General features: G+C 45.5%; 1 protein-coding gene across 1 annotated transcript in view; it reads right to left on the bottom strand.

Annotated features, from left to right (window-relative positions):
* Window positions 1–12,982: 12,982 nt before the first annotated feature.
* FOXO3 (forkhead box O3) overlaps window positions 12,983–17,903 on the bottom strand; it is a 16,936-nt gene continuing 12,015 nt past the window's right edge. The window contains exon 2 of the mRNA XM_031066670.1: window positions 12,983–17,157. The gene's annotated coding sequence lies outside the window, so the exon portion shown is untranslated. The remainder of the gene's footprint in view (window positions 17,158–17,903) is intronic.

Below are 17,903 nucleotides of genomic sequence, written 5' to 3'. Positions count from 1 at the left end.
ATAATTAAATATCTGTCTTCAGTTGTAACATTAAAATACAGTTCTGGGTGAAGGATCATAGAAAGAAACATGCACATTGTGCAGATTAAAATGTATGGGATATGTCTGTCTGACACCCCTATCCCGAAACAGGCACCATAAATTATATTCCTGAAGGAGCTTTCAGACCATGGATGTTTCAGGCCTTCTTAGAAGAACATTTTGCTTTTTATTTGAAGGAAATGATCTGTACCTTGTGTCACCTCGACCTCATGCCAAGGGTGAGGAGTGGCTGCAAGTTGAAGGATTGAATCACAAAGCTCAATCTTAGCCCAGTACTCCACTTGCCTGGAAGGAAAGGTTCACTTTAGCAAATGCTAAAACACACTGGCTTTCAGAGGAACTAATTTTTCAAGCTCAGTCACAAGTGCCGGGGGAAAAATGAACTCTCCCATTTACATCAGTGGAGTCACACATTAACTGTGATCCTCAAGTCAACATGTGGAAAAGCTTAAGTGAAGCAACCTGTAACTTGCTGCCCAGATTAGTTCATGCCCAGCTCTCTCTGCCAGCATTTGAAGTCTTTGTGAAATGCTAAAGCTTAAAGGGTAGCACCGTCTCTCAAGGCCAAAGTCAACTGATATTAGGAATGGGTACAGTAATTTTACCACCATTAACAGCATTAATGACCCTGTGAGCCAAGACAGAAAGCTGCCAGAAAGACCCAGAACTGCCTCTGCAAGGAGGAAAACCTGCCTTGCCTCTACAAGCACACTGCGCTGTTGTAAAAATCATGTAAATACCTCGACTGCAGGCTGAGAGGCCAGGGCTGTCTGCAGAGAAAGAGACAGATCCTGTCCAGAGGCAAATGTGACACCATGAAGCACCCACCAGGACACCTAGATTTGAATGTAGGTCCAGATACATCAGAGCAGGGTGGTGAGTCCTACAAAGGGAGCTGCTTCACCGCTGCAAAGTTTTAGGAGCAGGTCACCACCCTCTAATGGAGGGACCTGAGGGTCATTGAGAAGACCAGAGCTCAGAGATGGTGCTCTTCCCTTTCCCTCTGGCAATGCCCTTTGTGTGCTCCTCACCTGTGCTGCCACATGCCCACACTACCACAGCCTCTGGATGGAAAAACTCCAGCTGCCAGCACATTCAAGTGCTCCAGGTAAGGCTTTGCAGGGGGGCTTGAAAAAGGTCATGGAAAGACCCAAACCCTACTCCTGAGGGCTCCAGGCAACAGGAGATAAATGAATAAATCTCATCTTCTCCAAAGGCACCCAGGCCAGCTCAAGATTTGTTCAAGCTTGGTTTTCTACACAAGCAAGTGGCACAAGGTCAGACACTCCTACAGCAGCTCTTGGAACCATTGCCTGTTCTTGGTCAAGCAAGGCAGGACTGAGGATCTCTGCAATCACCCAGCTCCTGAGAGTTTTCATGCAAATGTTACCCTTTCCTGGTTTGCACAGGCAGGCATGACCAGAGCAGTTAGGGGTGCTGGCAGAGGACATGGAAGTGCATATGGATTCACTGGGTGTCTGCTCCCCACAGCAGAGGAGCAACTGATTGCAGCTGGAATCAAGGGACATGCCTGCTCCAAGGCCAAATCCTGGCTCCCAAGCCCAGATCCTGGTTTCCAAGTCTGCACACCCAGAAATGAGGGGAGGTCCCAGCCCTGGGGGGTTGAGTGGCACCCTTTGAAATAGCTTTCATTCTGGTCCAAGTGCAATCCGGCCCCTCCACTCTGTGCCCCAACAAGCCCTGGCTGTCTGCAAAAGCTGCCATCCTTGAAAACTGCCTGGAATTGCAGGCTCAGAGGGAAAGGGGAGGGACTGGATGAAAAACCACCTTGGGTCTCTGTTGCCATGTCCGAGTCGGTTCAATAGCCTGTCATGGACTCCATAAAAGATTAATAAAATCATCCACAATGAAAGCAAGTTTGGCATCCTTGTCCCTGGGCTGGTGGCAAAGTAGAATCCTCACATGCAGTGTCTTGCAACTCATGCAATTATTTGGGAAAGGCCTCACGTACTGTCCTGTGATAAAAAACCCACCCCAAACCCAAAAGGATGCATGGGCAGAATAGTGATAGAAATTTGCACTTTTCCTGCCTGTGAACATAATTCATGCAGTCAGTGCTTCATCAGAGCTAATTTTACCCAGGTTTTCATTTAAACTACAGGAAAGCAAGTTCAAATAGGTTTCTCTGACATGAAGGACATCTTTTAACCCAACTTTTGCTCCTGTTCACCCCACCCTCACCCAATGCTATTAAATGGTTTGAAACATGACTCAAAAATACATGTCTTATCATATCAGTTGGCTTCTCTCACTAGAGCAGCCCTTATCAACATTCAGCAGCCCTATTAATGCAGTCCCCTTCAATCAGCATGAAAATGTAGCGCTCCACAGATCTCCGATCCATCCCTCCCAGTATCACAGGCCATTTCTGGATGCCAAATAAAGAGCAGGAGCTCTTTTGATGCCAGCAATTTGCTCCTTTACACCTGGCCTGCATGCCCATGGTCCCCATCCCTCACAGCTTGCTCCATGGCAGCTCCCAGAGCTGCCAGTCTCACATGAAGATGCCCTTCCCTGGATGCAGCTGCTGGAGCCCTGTCCCTGTCCCACTGGGCTCCTTCCAGTGGCAGGGCTGGGAGAGCCCTGTGCTTCTGCCCTTTGTCCAGTACACACCTTTAGGGGAAGGTTTACCTGTAAAAGTATTACATGTATTGCACTGCTAAATGCAAACTGCTCTGGAAATATATCATAGATTTGCCTTAATCCTACACTACACTCTTGAGAGGTGGGATGGAATAAAGTGCTAGAAAACCATTTCCTGTGAAATGCCCGGATTCTTGTAGAAAAGAACTGCGGAGACCCAAACCTACAGAGGCTACTGCAAGAAGCAGAGCTTCAGGAGTCAAACTGCTCAGGAACTGGGAAGTGGACACCCTCAATGGGCACTAAATTTGAGTTTGAGTAAATTTGAGTTGCATTAAATCCCACTTACAAACCAGAGAAACCCAGACTTTGGCATCTATACCTCTGTTCCTTTTAGTAGCAGCATGTTTACCATGTTGTAGTCCTCATGGAATATATTGGCAAGCCCTTTACTAACATTTTCCCTTGGGTTATTTTCATTTCATGGGCGGTTGAATTTAATTTAAGATGCCCAAAAAACTACGAAATAATGTAAACAAGTGTTTTCAAAATTGTTTGCATCTCTCCTATTCCCCCCACCATGGAACTGGGGTGTCCTTGAGATATTATCCTGGACCTTAGCCAACAGACTGAGAAACAGGATTGGCAAAAACAGAGGAAGGATGTTGCAACACACCAGCTGAATCTTTTCCCTTGGGGTTTTGAGTTTGGTCTGGCCAGAGAGGTTGGCAGGAGGTGAAGGGGACAACCTCTCCCCTTTTGCTCCACGTGAAGGCAGGTGTGCCAGGAGGAAGCCTGTTTTCTGCAAGTGCCTCTTGGGCAGAGTTTGCACCAGGCTCGAGAAGTTATTTGGGGTCCACAGGACACCCCAGGGCTGTGTTTTTCCCCTGAGGCTTCATGGCCCTCTTTCAGGGCATGCAGGTCAGGTAGGGAGACACAATCTCTGCAGACAGCTTGTGTTGCAAGACAGAAACTGCAATGCATGGTTGCTAGCTATGAAAAACTATCCAGGGAGAAGGTTTCTCTCTTACGAAATGCCCCTCCTGATCACCCTGCAGAAATCATCCTTGCCCTTGCTGCTGCTGCCATCCCTCAGCTTTTCAGTTCTACCTTTGACTTCCTTACAAGCTTTTAAGAGTGTCTCCACACGAGGCTGCTGAGCAGTGCCAGTTTTGCTGCCTTTCCTAAAACGTGCACTTTTATAGAGGAAAAGAAACCTCAACACCCATCTCAGCTTCATAGTACTGGTGCAAATGGTTTAAGTTTACTGGGGTTCATCAGATAGAAGTCTAGCTAATCTAAGGTCAATTTCTATAGCCAGAGTGTTAGTTTATTATTTTAGTGCACTGTTTGGGGGTGTTATTGACGCTTAAAATGGTGAAATGAATGGTGGAAAGATTTTCCCTTCAAGTATTTAGTCATGTGCACAAAAGCAGAGAAGTTTGTACTTACCTGACCATTTTGTGTCTCTGTTTCCAACATCATTCTCCAGTGTCTGGAGAATTATTACACACAAGAAAAAATCATTCCACAGTTAAATAAAAGTACATGTGCTTTTTGTAGGAAAGGAGGAAAAAGCAGGTATTTTTATATTGCCTTTAAGAACTGTTACCATTGTAGGAATGGACTAAATTTGGACCAGTCACCTAAAGCCCAAAGACAAGTATTACCAAATCTATGCATGCCCTTTTTCTAGACTTCTAGCTTGCATTAGGTTGAACAAGAAAGCAATTTCTTAATGTTCTTAACATTACCTCCCCCCCAAACTTGGTACAACTGCAGTTCAAAAGGTGTAAATTGCTAACGTTTATGGAGAGACATTTATTTAGCTGTTAATCTAGGTAATCATGGATTCTCAGTGCCCTTTACATGAAACTCTTCTGTTTCTTACCATCTGCACACATTGTCATCATCAGGGCAGTTAGTGGTGATAAAGAAAACTGTAAGAGAAAACTTCTTTCAGAACTTTTGGCTTTGATGTTTGCAAGGCACTGTGTCTGTCACATGAGCATTCAGTCCACAGAACTTCGTGTTTAAGTGAGGTAAACACCATTTTCCGGGGGAAAAGGAACAAACCCCTCTTGCCAGTCAACTTATTAGGGTTTTGTCATTGTTTTGATGGAGTGATTTAGGCATGACTGGGGAGCAGGCTCTTCAGGAGCCGTGGATTACACAACACACAAACTGCTTGATAGTGTCATTACCACACCTCTGTTTTTTTAAATGCACTTCCTCCTGCTTTTAGGTTGGGTCCAGTTATTCATAGGGAACACCTGGCTCTGCACAAGGAAGCACTAAATCCTTTGCCTTCAAAGCACACAGACAGCAAGGAAGGTCAAGTATTACTCAGGGATTTCTCACCAGATCTTCTGATCAGATCTCTTATTTTCTCAGTAAAATGCAGCACATCATCTTTGCACGTTCAGCTCTGGAGCTCTTGATTAAACCAGTGAAGCTAAACCACCTCCCTGAATGTCACTAAAACAGGGCAACACAAAAATCAGCATTTAAATGTACCATTGAGCAACTAATCCCACTTAATGCCAGCAGCCCCTGAAAGTCCCTTAGGCACAGGACGGGCAGGGAACAGCCATGTCCCGCAGCCATGGATCGTGCCAACAGCTTCATAGGCAGGAATGGCACCTCCTCACCTGGGGACACAGGGTCTGCTGTCCCACAGCATGGCAGGAGTCCTCAACACCCCACCATGGCACCAGGAGGGCAGGCAGCCAGAGGGAAGTTCAGGTTTGCTTGTTTGCTCATTCTCTCCAGAGACCCTGAGTCGCCCACCCCCGAACGCCACCACCAGCACAAGGGAGCAAGAGAGTAATTTATCATTATTTGGGAAGAAGTGCTCTAGTTCTACTCATAGGTAAGGGCAGTTGTAGAGGAAAGAGCAACAAGGACAAGGACAGGGCCCTGGCAGGTTTCTCCCCAGGTCTGTGCCCTGGGCAGGGCGGGCAGATAGGATCTGCAGCACCATAAATCACCTCCCAGCAAAGGGAGAGGAGAAACGGATTGTGAAATGAACTGTAAAATAAACTTCTAATGTAAACATCGCACAGGCAGGGGGTTGTTTTCTCTGTCTGGGAGCCCAGGTCTGGGACAGTTTACTGGCTGACTGTGCTGGGCCCTTTTTTGGTGAGGTTACCGCTGGGCACGGAGGCAGCCATCACTCTTGCTTGCCAGCAGGACAGGAGGCTGCTGCTGCCATGAGCATCTTCTTCTCCTCTGGCATAATTTGCTTGCTCAGACACCAGAACTTTGCCCACTTTTGCCATTATGCACTGTCTGGATCCTCCTGCCCCAGAAAGACACCCTCCCAGACACTTGGTGGCCTGGCAACAGTGACAGGGGACACCCCAAAAGGTTTCAGGCTGCATCTTTCACCAGGGCCTGGGTTTTCTGATAAGCAGGTGCTCACCCAAAACTGCCTCTCCCTGACATGTCCCTGCCCACAGTCAGTGGGGCTTTGCTGCTTGCACCTTTCCTGGTCTGGCCCATTGTCCCTGCCAGGAGGGCCAACCCGTGCCCTCAGCAGGGAAAGCAGGCCAGCTCCGAAACCAGCCTGACCCGCTGCAGGAATATCTATATCTTCACCTGTATTTAAACTTCTGGTCCAGAAGGAGTCAGACTCCATGATGCTGAAGGGTCCCTTCCAGCTCAGCAGGCTCTGTGATTCCATGACTGTGCTACACCAACACCTCCCTGGGGTCGGGGGGCACGCCCTGCCTCCTGTCAGCACGGTGGGACAGCATTGCTCAATACCTGCTACAGTCCAACCAGCAGAAAAGATAACAGTACATAGAGACCTGTGCCTCAGGTAGGAAAGGACAGAAGCCTCTGTGCTTTTTATTTTTTTTTTGTCTTGTTTTAAAGCCACTTTAAGTCCTTAAGGCAAGTCATAGGAGCATGAGGTTAAAAGGGACCTCAGGAGATCATCCTCCGCTCTGAGGCAGGGCTGTGGAAAATCCAGCCAAACATTTTGTTCCCAAAAAACACCCTTAATGAAGAAAAGTCCACACCTCTAGGAAATGTGTTAATTATCTTCATAGCTAAGGGAACATAACCTAAATTTCCTGTAGATGAAACATGGCTGTGTGCTCTCCTTAGTGGGTATGAAGGGTGGGGGGTTTTAAGTAATTTTTTTCATGAAGTAATGCAAAGGTATTTTGTGTCCCCTCAAAACTTGTTCTAACAAATAGCATCAGTCTTCTCCAAATAACATCAGCCTTCCCCATTCTCACTGCCCCTGCTCATTCTTGCTCCTCTTCAGCCTGGCTTAAATATTCGAGGAGTTCCAGTGCTACAATTCTATAGCAGGAGCTCAGACAGCTTCTACCTCATTACTGCCCACAACACCTTTTTTTCCAGGGCTGCTGCTTGTGCCCTCACCTGGCTGATTTCCCCTCCCAGCTCCTCATGCTGGCCCGTGGTGGCCGTCCCCATTCTGCACCTGGGCGTTGCTGGGTGCTGGGCTGTGTCCTCCAGCTGCTGCTGGGCTGCCTGACCTGCACCAGCCCTCCCAGCCGCTGCCAACTTTTGGGTTTCCAGGGCTCCGTGGCCATGGCATCCAGCCAAGGCTGGGTGGGGCAGGTGGCAGCAGGACCAGGGGACAAGTGTGGCACAAGATTAGGCTCACAGGAGGAGGATAGAAGGGGCAGTTGGGAGGGGAGATAGCACACAAGTCCTGCTTTTAGAAATACACACAAGCAAGCCAATAGTTCCTGTGCTGAGGAAAAAGCAGTTGCTACCTCCAAATTCCTCTTCTCTGATCAAGCAGCTGTGGTTTTTCTGCCAGGTGGAAGGTAGAGAGCTGAAAACTGACAATTGGCCAAAAAGATTGTGGGACATGGTGAAGAAATCTCCAGAATGTAGGGACTGGTCGTTGTTTCCCAGCATGAGAGTCTGCATCCCATAATGACCTACCCAAAATTTGGGAGTAAACTGCTTAAACACAAAGTACTTCAGCAGTTTGTCATAATTCATAATTATCATAAGAGGGGTCAGAACAATGTGATTCTGCCCCATCTCTTTCTTCAAACATTTCTTTTGTCAGACTCTTATTATTACCTTGTGTTTCAGGTGCCAGATTCAGCCCACATCTAACATCTCTAGTACAGATTTATCCTGATACACTGGCACATGGGTCATGTCTGAGACAAGGCTAGACCAAAAAGAAATGTGTGTGAGTGTGTGTGTGTGTGTGTGTATGTGTGCAGATGTTAGACAAGTCACCTTTAGATGGTCTTTCCTCAACCATGAGCTCACCTGATCTCCCCATATGGTAAATTTGACCTTTAAGTTAGTCTTGAAGCGCTGAACATGTGCCTAGAGAGGGCTGTCAGTCATTGTGCAAAAGAAACAGATAAGCCTTTTGTTAGCTTATGGATGAGGTAATCAGCATCAAATTCTGATAACCTTCCCCTGGAAAAGTTTGCAGAGTCTTGACTCACTGAAATAGAGAGAATCGAAGTTTTTCAATCTTATTTTGCAGATTATGGCCCAGAGAGCAGACACCACTGTCAGCTCTGGAGCTGGTTGTTCTGGGCTGCACCTGAACTATACAAAGTTACTTCACAATATTCATTTCTCATAGAAAAACTTGGCAGAGCATGAACAAAGAGAGACACTTCCTAAAAGAACAAGGCATTCATTCGTTTGCCATTTATTTGTCTGCAAGAGTTTGCTCTGAAGTGGTGGGCTGGTGTCCCTTTGAGCTGCCACTCCTGGTAAGAGGCCCACAAACCATTTGTACTCTCAGCTCTACCTCTCCTTACCTTAGCAGACCTGTGAATACAGCCACCAGACCACACTGGCTGCAAACTTTACTATTCCAAGTGAAGAAATTTTCAGGGTTTAGTCTGTGTTAGGAAGGGGCGGCTAATGCCATAGAGCAGCAAACTCTGTCTTCAGACTCAGGTGTAGCTTGAAGCAGCAAAACAAGGAGTGTTTCTTCCTACTGTAGCTGGAATGGTGTAACTTGTGCTGGCAATGAGTTCTTACTAGGTAACTGTGTTACCTGGGCTTCTTCCTTAAATCAAAGCTTCAAAAAAACAAAAAAATCATGTCCACAATTTACATAATGGACCCCACAAACATTATAATAACTGGCCTTAGAAAAACAGAAAATGTTAAAAAGTCATAGAATGAAGAGGAGAAAAAAAAAATTATTTCCAAAAAAGATTAACGAGGATTAAAAGATAGGAAGACCATTGCTGACAGCAACGAAAGTCACTGGTGACTTTAGATATGGATTGAAGAATGACTAAAAGGAATGAAAAAGTGGCTCAGATGCCCCCATAGCATTGTATCATTTAAAGAGTAGCATTTTATGAAATCCTTTCCACTTGCCACTTTGTTTTTCACTCCCTTGTGCTCACATCTCTTGACATTTCCTCTGCAGCCAAGGAGAAGCCCCTTTGGATTCATGGTCCATGAGATCTGTAAGGTGAGAGCTGCCCACACCCTGCTCCTTACACATCCCTTTGTGGGGGAAAACCAAACCTTGAGAGTCTCCTGCTAAGAGCAACATCATCTTGTCATCCCAGAGGCCCTTCCTTAATAAGGGAACAACCTCTGGCAAGGGAAGGTGAAGACATTGTGGAAAAGCAAAGATGTTCTGGAAGGAGATTTAAGAGGCTGGAAATGCAGCCACGTCCCCCAGGACCCAGCAATTCAGGGCAATTTCTGCAGGCAACTTCTCACCCTGACGTCCTCTGGTGAAAAACCAAGTGAAATGGGCTCACCCTGAAGTGATGGGCCAGGAGAAGGGAAGAGAGGCTTTGCATTTGTGTTACTCCAGGGGAACTGCCCATGTGACTGCTCCTGTCTGTGTAACTTGGTTGGTGCTGGCCCTGTGGTGACAGCCACCGTAGCCAGACTGCAGAGCAAACACAGCTCCACTGCACATCCCCTCCACATCCACATCCATGCCTGACCTCCCCTCTGCTACCTTCTCCAGAGGCAGAAGCTTCAGAGGAGACACACAAAGGTAGCTGCCTTCCTCAGGAAGAGACTTGGATCCAGCTCTGAAAGCCACTATAATTTTATAACTGCTCAGGCAGAGTAGAATTTTAACTTCAGTTGTGGCTTTTCCATGGGAGTCTGCTAGGCTGAGTGACAGTGCATGGCAAAGACTTCTGTATAAATGAGACAGCCTCGCCATAAATTCTCACTAACAGATGCACACTGAGGTTGATAACACAATTTGATATTGCAAATATGACTCTCCAGAGAAGTGTGAATGACAATGGGTTTAATTTAATGAGTAAAAGGACTTTGTTTTTTTATTGTATGTCTTTTATGAATTGCTTTATTGCTTGCTAAGCAGTAACTTCTCTCCGGGACACTCATCCATGAATTAGTTAATGGTGTACAAGCCTGGTTAACCTTAAGTAAGAGAAGCCTAAGAGAGATTTAAGATAAATTGCTGGTGAAGTATGAATTTTCCTCTGAAACAACAAATGCAAGACGAACACTAGGCCAGTCATTCACAGCAGAGGCCTGGAATGGCTGGACATCTCCCTCCTGGAGGGGAAGGTGTCAGGAGCAGCTTCCTCTGCTGCTCTCCAGGGTCACCTCTGAGGTGACTCTGCCAATGCACACCTTTTCTCCATCTTTTGCTTTGGAGGTCAGAGGTAGAGTACACCTGTATTTCTTAAGAGCACTTTCTAACCAATGCCATCCTTTCCCAAGGTGGTTAGGAACAGCAGAAGGAACCATTGTCCGTGCAGCAGGTGAATCTTCAGAGAGGTTATCACACACCAGAGCAAGGTGCTCGCACCTGCTGTGTTTGCTCCCACTGATGTCCTTCCCATCCTCCTGCACTGGACCTTGCTGCACCAGCCATGGGATAATTCAGGGTTTACAGTGGCCCTCAGAGCATGAAATAGAGCCAAAGTCTGACATCCTGTGGTGCCAGAGTGCACAGGTGCCAGCAGCAGCCTCAATGCCCACTGCAGAGAGCACTGCTGGAAGGCTGATGCCCAGGGAAAGGCAACATGTGGGAATTGCTCTGTGCTTTAAATTTCAGCAAAAACAGTCTTAGGGTATTGCCTCAAAAAGAGTGAAAAATGAGGGAAAAGACTCCTGATCAGCATTATATTTGTCTCGGAAGTTGGAAATATTTTTATGAGATGTCATGTATTTTTACAGTTTTCCCCCCATTTCACCATGTCACTCATAGGACAAAGGCATCTTTAAACATGCATGGCATAATGTAACATTAAAAGAATGTTACAACAGTTAACCACATTTATGCCAGCTGCTCCTGCCGAATTGGGACATTTTATCTCATTTTCTAGATTAAATCAGGTCCTTGGTATGTAATCAAACCATCAAAAAATAAAAGCAGGAGACGCTTTGTTCTAGCAAGTAAATGTTTTGACATATGCAAAACTGCTCATGTCATGAGTATGCAAAGAAAATCCAGGTGCAAAAATAAAAATTCCAATCTGGAGATTCTGAATTTTGTCAGACAATTCCAAAGTTTCTCAAAGATTTAAACCACAGTAAAAAAAAAAAAAAAGCTTACTTGTTTTTTTTTTGTTGCCTATGCTTTTAACTTATGTGATAAATACATTTTCATTTTCAAAAATTCCACAGGCAGACCCAGTGGGAAAAAAAGCTCTGTGGGCTGGGTTGGGCAAAGAGAGATGCCATGAAACAGCCCAGAAGCTGCTGGCAGTGGGATGAATGTACCAGCAAGAGCAGTATCTACTCCATCTGGCTTGGGCTCTACTTCATCCAGGAAGACTTCCTTTTGAAGGGGGAGATTCCAGCCATGATGGCTCCAACCAGTAGAAGAGGTAGCCTCCCAGATTTACTTATCTCAGCCCTCTTGAAAGCACCCCAAACTTCCTTGGCAGCAGTAACCAAACAAGAGCTGTAAAATACTGTTTTCCCTGGTCTGGCTGAACTCACGACTCAGCAAATGTGGTGGAGAGCTCCTAAAATAGCTCTCTGTTGCCTCACCAGCCTCAGCAGCAACTTGAAAAGTCTTTTGCCTTCTGGGACAACTTGGAGAAGTTTTAAAATGTTTGGACTTATTTTGAAAGTACTGTGAAAGATAAGAATGATCTATTCCAAGGCCGTGTGAACTGGAGGTCACAGCTGAGGCATTGCACAATAGACCCAAGTAGGTTCAGCACAAAACTTGCTCAGGAGCTGATCAGCTCATCTTCCTTGCTGTGGCCACCCCTGCCTAAATTCAGGTTAAAGCTGAATCCCTTTGACTTGGCACCTCACTAGGCCAAACAATCACAATATCAGTGTCCCAAATATCAGTGGGTCCGTGCCAAGGCACAGGACCTGGGTCCTGGCAGAGCCTTGTTGGAGAAGCCTTGTGAAAAAGAGCAAAACAGCCCTGTTAGTGAGGGGAAGCTGTAGTTGCTGCTGGACAAGTGCACTCTCACTCTGGCAAGTTTAATGCACACTTTCTCCTGGTCAAAGGCTATTTATTCTCTGTCTGGGACTTGTCATGTTCCAGGCTGTCTCTAGTTAGAGCAAAACCTGAACAGCTCTTGCTGTGTTTAACAAGGGATATCCCCAAGCTGCTCTTTATTGCTGCAGTACTTCAGTGTAACATTCCTGTGGGCTCTGCATGGACAACATCACGTTTGTCCCCCTGGACTAATGAAAACCCCCTCCCTCCTGTGAGGAAAGGCTCCTCTTTCTTGAAAATATCATTTCCTCCTGAAAAACAACTCAAAAAGACCATATACATCTCTGGCTTCCCATCAGGGTGGGAGAAGAGTTTTTTTGTTGACATGCCTCTCATTTCTGAGCACGTTCTCCGTGGCCTCAGCCAGAGCCCTCAGTATAACTTTCTGCTGAGTCAGGCTGCTGGTTTTATTATCCCAAATCCCAAACGGGTGGTTTCAAGTACTCCAGGCATTTTTCAAAGACAGTCTGAAACCCAGCCAAGCCCCTGGTTGGGGGTGTAACCTTTCCCTGGACAGGTCTGTGGTCGGACTGGTTCTCTCCCAGGTCAGGCGAGCTGGTCTGCAGCTGCAGAGTGCCACTGCCACCCCTGGGGACAACCCCCCTCTGTCCTCAGATTCAAGAGAACTTTGTGATTTTTCAGCAGCAGTAAATGATCCTCCTGAGGGTTATTTAACCACCAAAACTACACTGGCTTGGTTGAAGGATTGAAGGGCCAAGGCCCATGTCAATATGCACTGACAGATATTAGGGGATGCAGGCTGGGGACCCCTGCCCAGCCCCAAGCGCCCCACCAGCCATTTTCACTTGCTGCTTGAAAGTCACCCCTTCTCCAGGTCCTGTGTAAACACACGTCTGTCTGTGACACAATAAAACAGAGCAAAGGCAAATGTGCAATGTAGAGATCCATTATGCTTTATTTACATGCGTCACCATCTCTTTTACAAACTAGATTACAATTTAAAATGGAATACACAAGGCAATATCTACTAACACCAAGTGGAGTAAGCACTGCGTCTCTACTTCATTTGGAAAGGGGCAGGTTTTGCTCCAAAACAAACTTCCTTCCAATCTCTGAGTAGTAAGGTAATATATTCCTCCAGGGCAGCATCTTTTTCATTTGTTTTCCTTTTTTTTTCAATTTTTTTTCTTTTTAAATATAAAATCCTCAGTAAGACTGCAACGTGAGAGTGTCTGCTTTCAAATGAAAGTACAAGATAGCCCAAATGAAAAGTATAAACTGTTCAGCTCTTCAGTATGTAAAGACGGCCATGCGCGATAAGGCTGTGGATTTAATATTCTTCCAATTTACATGGCTTGAAACAGAAACAGATAAAACAGTTTTACAGATACTGTATACATATTTTTTCCAATCATGCAACTTTTTAAAAAAAAAGTTAAACATGTGAAGCCAAATGTACAATCCATTTTTTCCAACCCATACTTACGAAATGTATCTGGTCCCCCTTCGCATCTGTTGGCAATTCCAAAGGTATACTGTGTACTTGAAACACTTACAGAACACCAATTGCCAAGCAATGATATAATTTTGGAGAAATACACGACCTAAAAGGTAACTTTTTTAAGCAGTGGCACAAAAATTTCTGGAGTTAAGCAGTGTTTAACTATCCGATTATTCTTAAGAGAAAATTTCTTTTACAAAATCCTTAAATCAAGCCCCAACCTGTGACTAGAAACTGCATAAATAACACCTTTTTAGACCTTTTTAGACCTTTTGTTTAGACCAAGTGTTGAAAAGACAACCATGTAATTGTGACCTTGATCTTCATCTGTTTTACATGATTTCACAAGGACAACTCCTAGGCATAAACATGCTCAAAGACACAAAGGCCAAATTTTCAAAATGTAAGTGCCTCAAACTAACTATTCAAGGCTTAATTTTGACACCTTAATAACTGGCCCTTTGAATTCAGGGAGATTAATCTAGCACCTCTGGAGTAAAGGGCCTTTGCTGAGCACCTCAGCAGGTGAAGAGGGTGATGACCTTCCCCTGGGCCTGGGGGGACCTGTCCCCTCCTCATCCTTCAAGAAGCCATGAGAGCAGAGCAGCTCGTCCCCTGGGACCACGCTGGAGTCCCCAGCGTTTGGTGCCTGATACCAGGCACTTCTGCTTGAAAACTCTGGCCCCAAAACTGAGCAATAGAAACCAAACCAAACTGAAGAGGCTTGCCAGGTGCATCCCTCTTCAGTGAGTGCTGGGATGTACTCGAAAGCAGGGGCCCAAGCTGTCCCAGCCACACCAATGGAAATGCTCCCCTTGACATTGCTGGGAGGCAGGTTAAGCCTTTCAGCCACTAATGCTTCTATTATTTCTTTTACAAAAAACTTCTCTGCCATTGATGGGCTGTCTCTAAACCAAGTGTTTTTTCTCCATTTTCTGAACAGAGCAAGCCATCATTTCGTCTCTCATTTCTGCCAGTGGAAAGCAGTTCCTCTGAACCCAAGCAGGCTAAGTTGCTGGAACAGAGCAGAATTTGCAGCCTTTTCATTTAAGTTTTCACCAGGCCTTCCCTTGCCTTTGACATGAACTGAATCTGTCCCAAGGAAAAAAAATAAATTATGGGGTTTGGTGACTTTGGCCATACCATCGAGTGAGGCTTTACTGATCTGTTAGTGACAGTGGGTCTTTGGGCAGCACCACGGGTCTCACTGGAGGCTCATCTGTGTAGGGATCAAAAGCTGCACCTCAGCACAGGGAGCCACTGAGTGAGCTCTGCTGACAGCCAAAACATGGGGCTGGGGCACAAGTCCAGCCTCAGGGCAGCAGCTGCAGAGAAGCCTCAGCAAAAGAAACACCCGAGTGAAGTCCTTCAGCATACACTCACATTTTGGGGTGTACCAGGAAGCTAAGGGCTAATGGCACACACTCAGGGGAGGCCAGTGATGAACTCTTGACCAATTTGAGTAAAATGTGCCCGCAACTGGACTCAGGTAAGCAGGGTGCCCAGCTGTGCCACACAAGCATCCTGGGAAGCCGGCTGCTGATAGACATGGGAAATGTGCACCAGCCAACTCCAATGAATGCAATAAACTAGGCCACGTGCTAACAAATAGAACCCCTCAGTGTAAAAAGAAAATAGAAGTTTTTTTAAAAGGCAAATGATAAACCCTTGGCTGCTTGAAAGAGTTGATATGCTACAGGGCTATGCTACCCACAACTGCACAGAGCCTACACAGTCATAACTGGGGGAGAAACCAAGAGGTGCATCTTTATGAGAGAACAGCATGGGGGCTATGGTACAAAACCAAAATTCCATCACACTACGAGCCATTGTTTCACCAAAATCACCTCAGGGACCTGGAAAGTAAGGAGTGAGGAAGGGCCCACGAATGCGTGTGAGTGTTGGTGCATGACTGTGCATGTGCGGTGGCAGTGGCGAGAGGGAGTCACTCCACATTGCATGGGACACGGGTCAGTGGGAACTCATGCACTGAGACCTTGGGTTAAAATGCTAGTTTTGTTTTCCTAACATCCATGCATAATGATCCATTTCTGTACATAATAAAATATATTTATATATTTATATGCATAATGCTTTTATGCAAAGGAAAAAAAACTTCATATATCGCTTTGGAGAATTATGTATACACTGTCCTATTCAGAACCTTTTCATACCAAATTCCTATGTACCACTGGTGTTTTCCCCTCTTTTTTTGTATCCCTCCCCCCCAGATACTAATAAAAAGTAATCAAACTTTCCAGATTATAGAGAGGATCTATACAGCACCATACCTTTTATTCATTATTATTATTAATTATTATCCATTTTACAAAAGAAAATCTTAGAAGCAAAATATATAAAACTGCCTTGTCTTTCAGTGTCATTTATCCTGCTACAATCTACGCTCATATGAAAAGCCATTTGCATGATACTGTGCCATTCCCACTCCTGCTTCTTCTGCCACAATGGGTTATACATAATGAGAAGGAAAAAAATAATCAAGGATATGTCCAAAACAACAAAACAACAACAAAAATAAACAGGATCACTAATGCCATAACACACCCTGCAGTGATCTGTGCCTCAGCTCCTGGCATTGTCACTGCAAGTCACCTGCCGACACCCAGCCGCTCAGTTTCCTTTAATTCCTGTGCTTCCAAACACATCTCTACAGGTGACTACGTACACCTCGTGGGGCAGCTCAGCCTGTAACTCCTCACCAGCTCTCAGTGAGGGCAGCTTTGCCAACCTAAGGCAGGAGGGGAGCCTGCTCCAGCGGGCAGGAGAGGGGCTCCTGCCTGGGTGCATGTGAGGGCAATGGCACCCTCTGTCAGTCTGTCCTCGTGAGTCGAGGGGCACTGGCCAGCTTCCCCTGCTTTGCAACCAGCTCTGGGCTGACCCTTACGGAAAACAGGGGTGTACCATTAAACTTAAGGAAAGAATAAGAAAGAAACAAACCCACCAACCCAACAAACAAGCAGGGCACGCACATCCCCTCTCTGGAATCCAGCTGGCTGACAGGACTAACAAACGCTGTACCTTCAGAAAACCCTGACACCTGAGCAGTGTTGGGATACAGCCATTTCCATGAACGTGCACAGTGCCTCAGATTCCCCAGGGAGAGAAAGCAAAAATGGTTCAAAATCTACAGAAATCAAACTGGAGGCTGTAGAGGGGAGGGTGGGCAGACAGGGAAAACCTCCAAAAAGAAAAGCCAACTTAAAAACATCCCATAAACCATTAATATATTGAAACACCACATACTCATTGACAAGTAACTAGTGTAAAGGCTACACAGTGTGTTCTCAACAGGATGGTGCTGAACATTGTCTCCACAGCAGGTGCTTGGCCATCCCAGAAAAGGAAGATTTTGCATACTTCAGAATGAGTTCAGTTTTCAACAAAAAAAGAAAAAAAAAGAAAAAGAAGGAGAAAAAAAAAGTAGGTTCTTCACTCCAGTAAGGGGCCTATTAACAGTCTGCTTCATTAGGAAAATAATGCAGGGTTCACAAAGGTCGTAAGCTGTAAACAGTATCACTGTCCACTTGCTGACAGCAGATTTGGCAAAGGGTTCTCTCTCTACATCTCGTGTCAGTTTGAGGGCCTGGAGAAGAAAAAGAAAAAAAGACAGTGAGATTACTGCATGTAGAAAAAAACCCCCAAAACCAAACCAACCAACCAAACAAACAAACAGAAGAAAACCCACAACAAAAAAGGCAACCAAGTAAACATCCAAACAAAACAACAGCTTACACCAAGGAACATTTCAGGTATGTTCGCACCCAGGAGCTTCAAACACAGAGCAAGGAATAAGATGACCCTGCCTGAAAATACTTTTCTCTTGCCAAGGTTCATGTGTTTCTTTGATGGCTTAGCTGCTCCCAAACAGGACAGAAAAAACCCTCTCTTTGATGAAAAATGATGGTCAAGTCTGATTTAGAGAAACTCAGTGCACTGTCTATTTGTTAAACATATTTCCAGGTAGAAGCAATGAAGGATCTTCCAGCTTTTCTCCATTTTTCACTATCACCTTTTCTCAGCATCACCAAAAAGCTGAATAAATCTTCTGTAAGTGTTTGACATCCACCACCACCCTTGAAGGACAGATGAAGAGGATGCTTAAGACAAACAGTAACGAGCCACGTATTTCAGGACTTTGGGGTTTTCCATTTTCCTGCTCACACAACACGCCAGCAACAGACAGGGTCCAGCTGGCTTTAAAAACTGGGTTAGGGTCTACCTCATTCTTTAGCCAAGAAACTTCTCTGAGGAGGGAGAAGCGTGGGGAAGACACCTTGGATACAGCATGGAGATTACTATGAAGAAACATGGTAAGTAGGTAAAACACTG

This window comes from Geospiza fortis, unplaced genomic scaffold (genome assembly GCF_000277835.1).
Source record: "Geospiza fortis unplaced genomic scaffold, GeoFor_1.0 scaffold98, whole genome shotgun sequence".
In the NCBI taxonomy this organism is placed as follows: domain Eukaryota; kingdom Metazoa; phylum Chordata; class Aves; order Passeriformes; family Thraupidae; genus Geospiza; species Geospiza fortis.
This window is presented reverse-complemented; position numbering and strand designations above follow the sequence as displayed.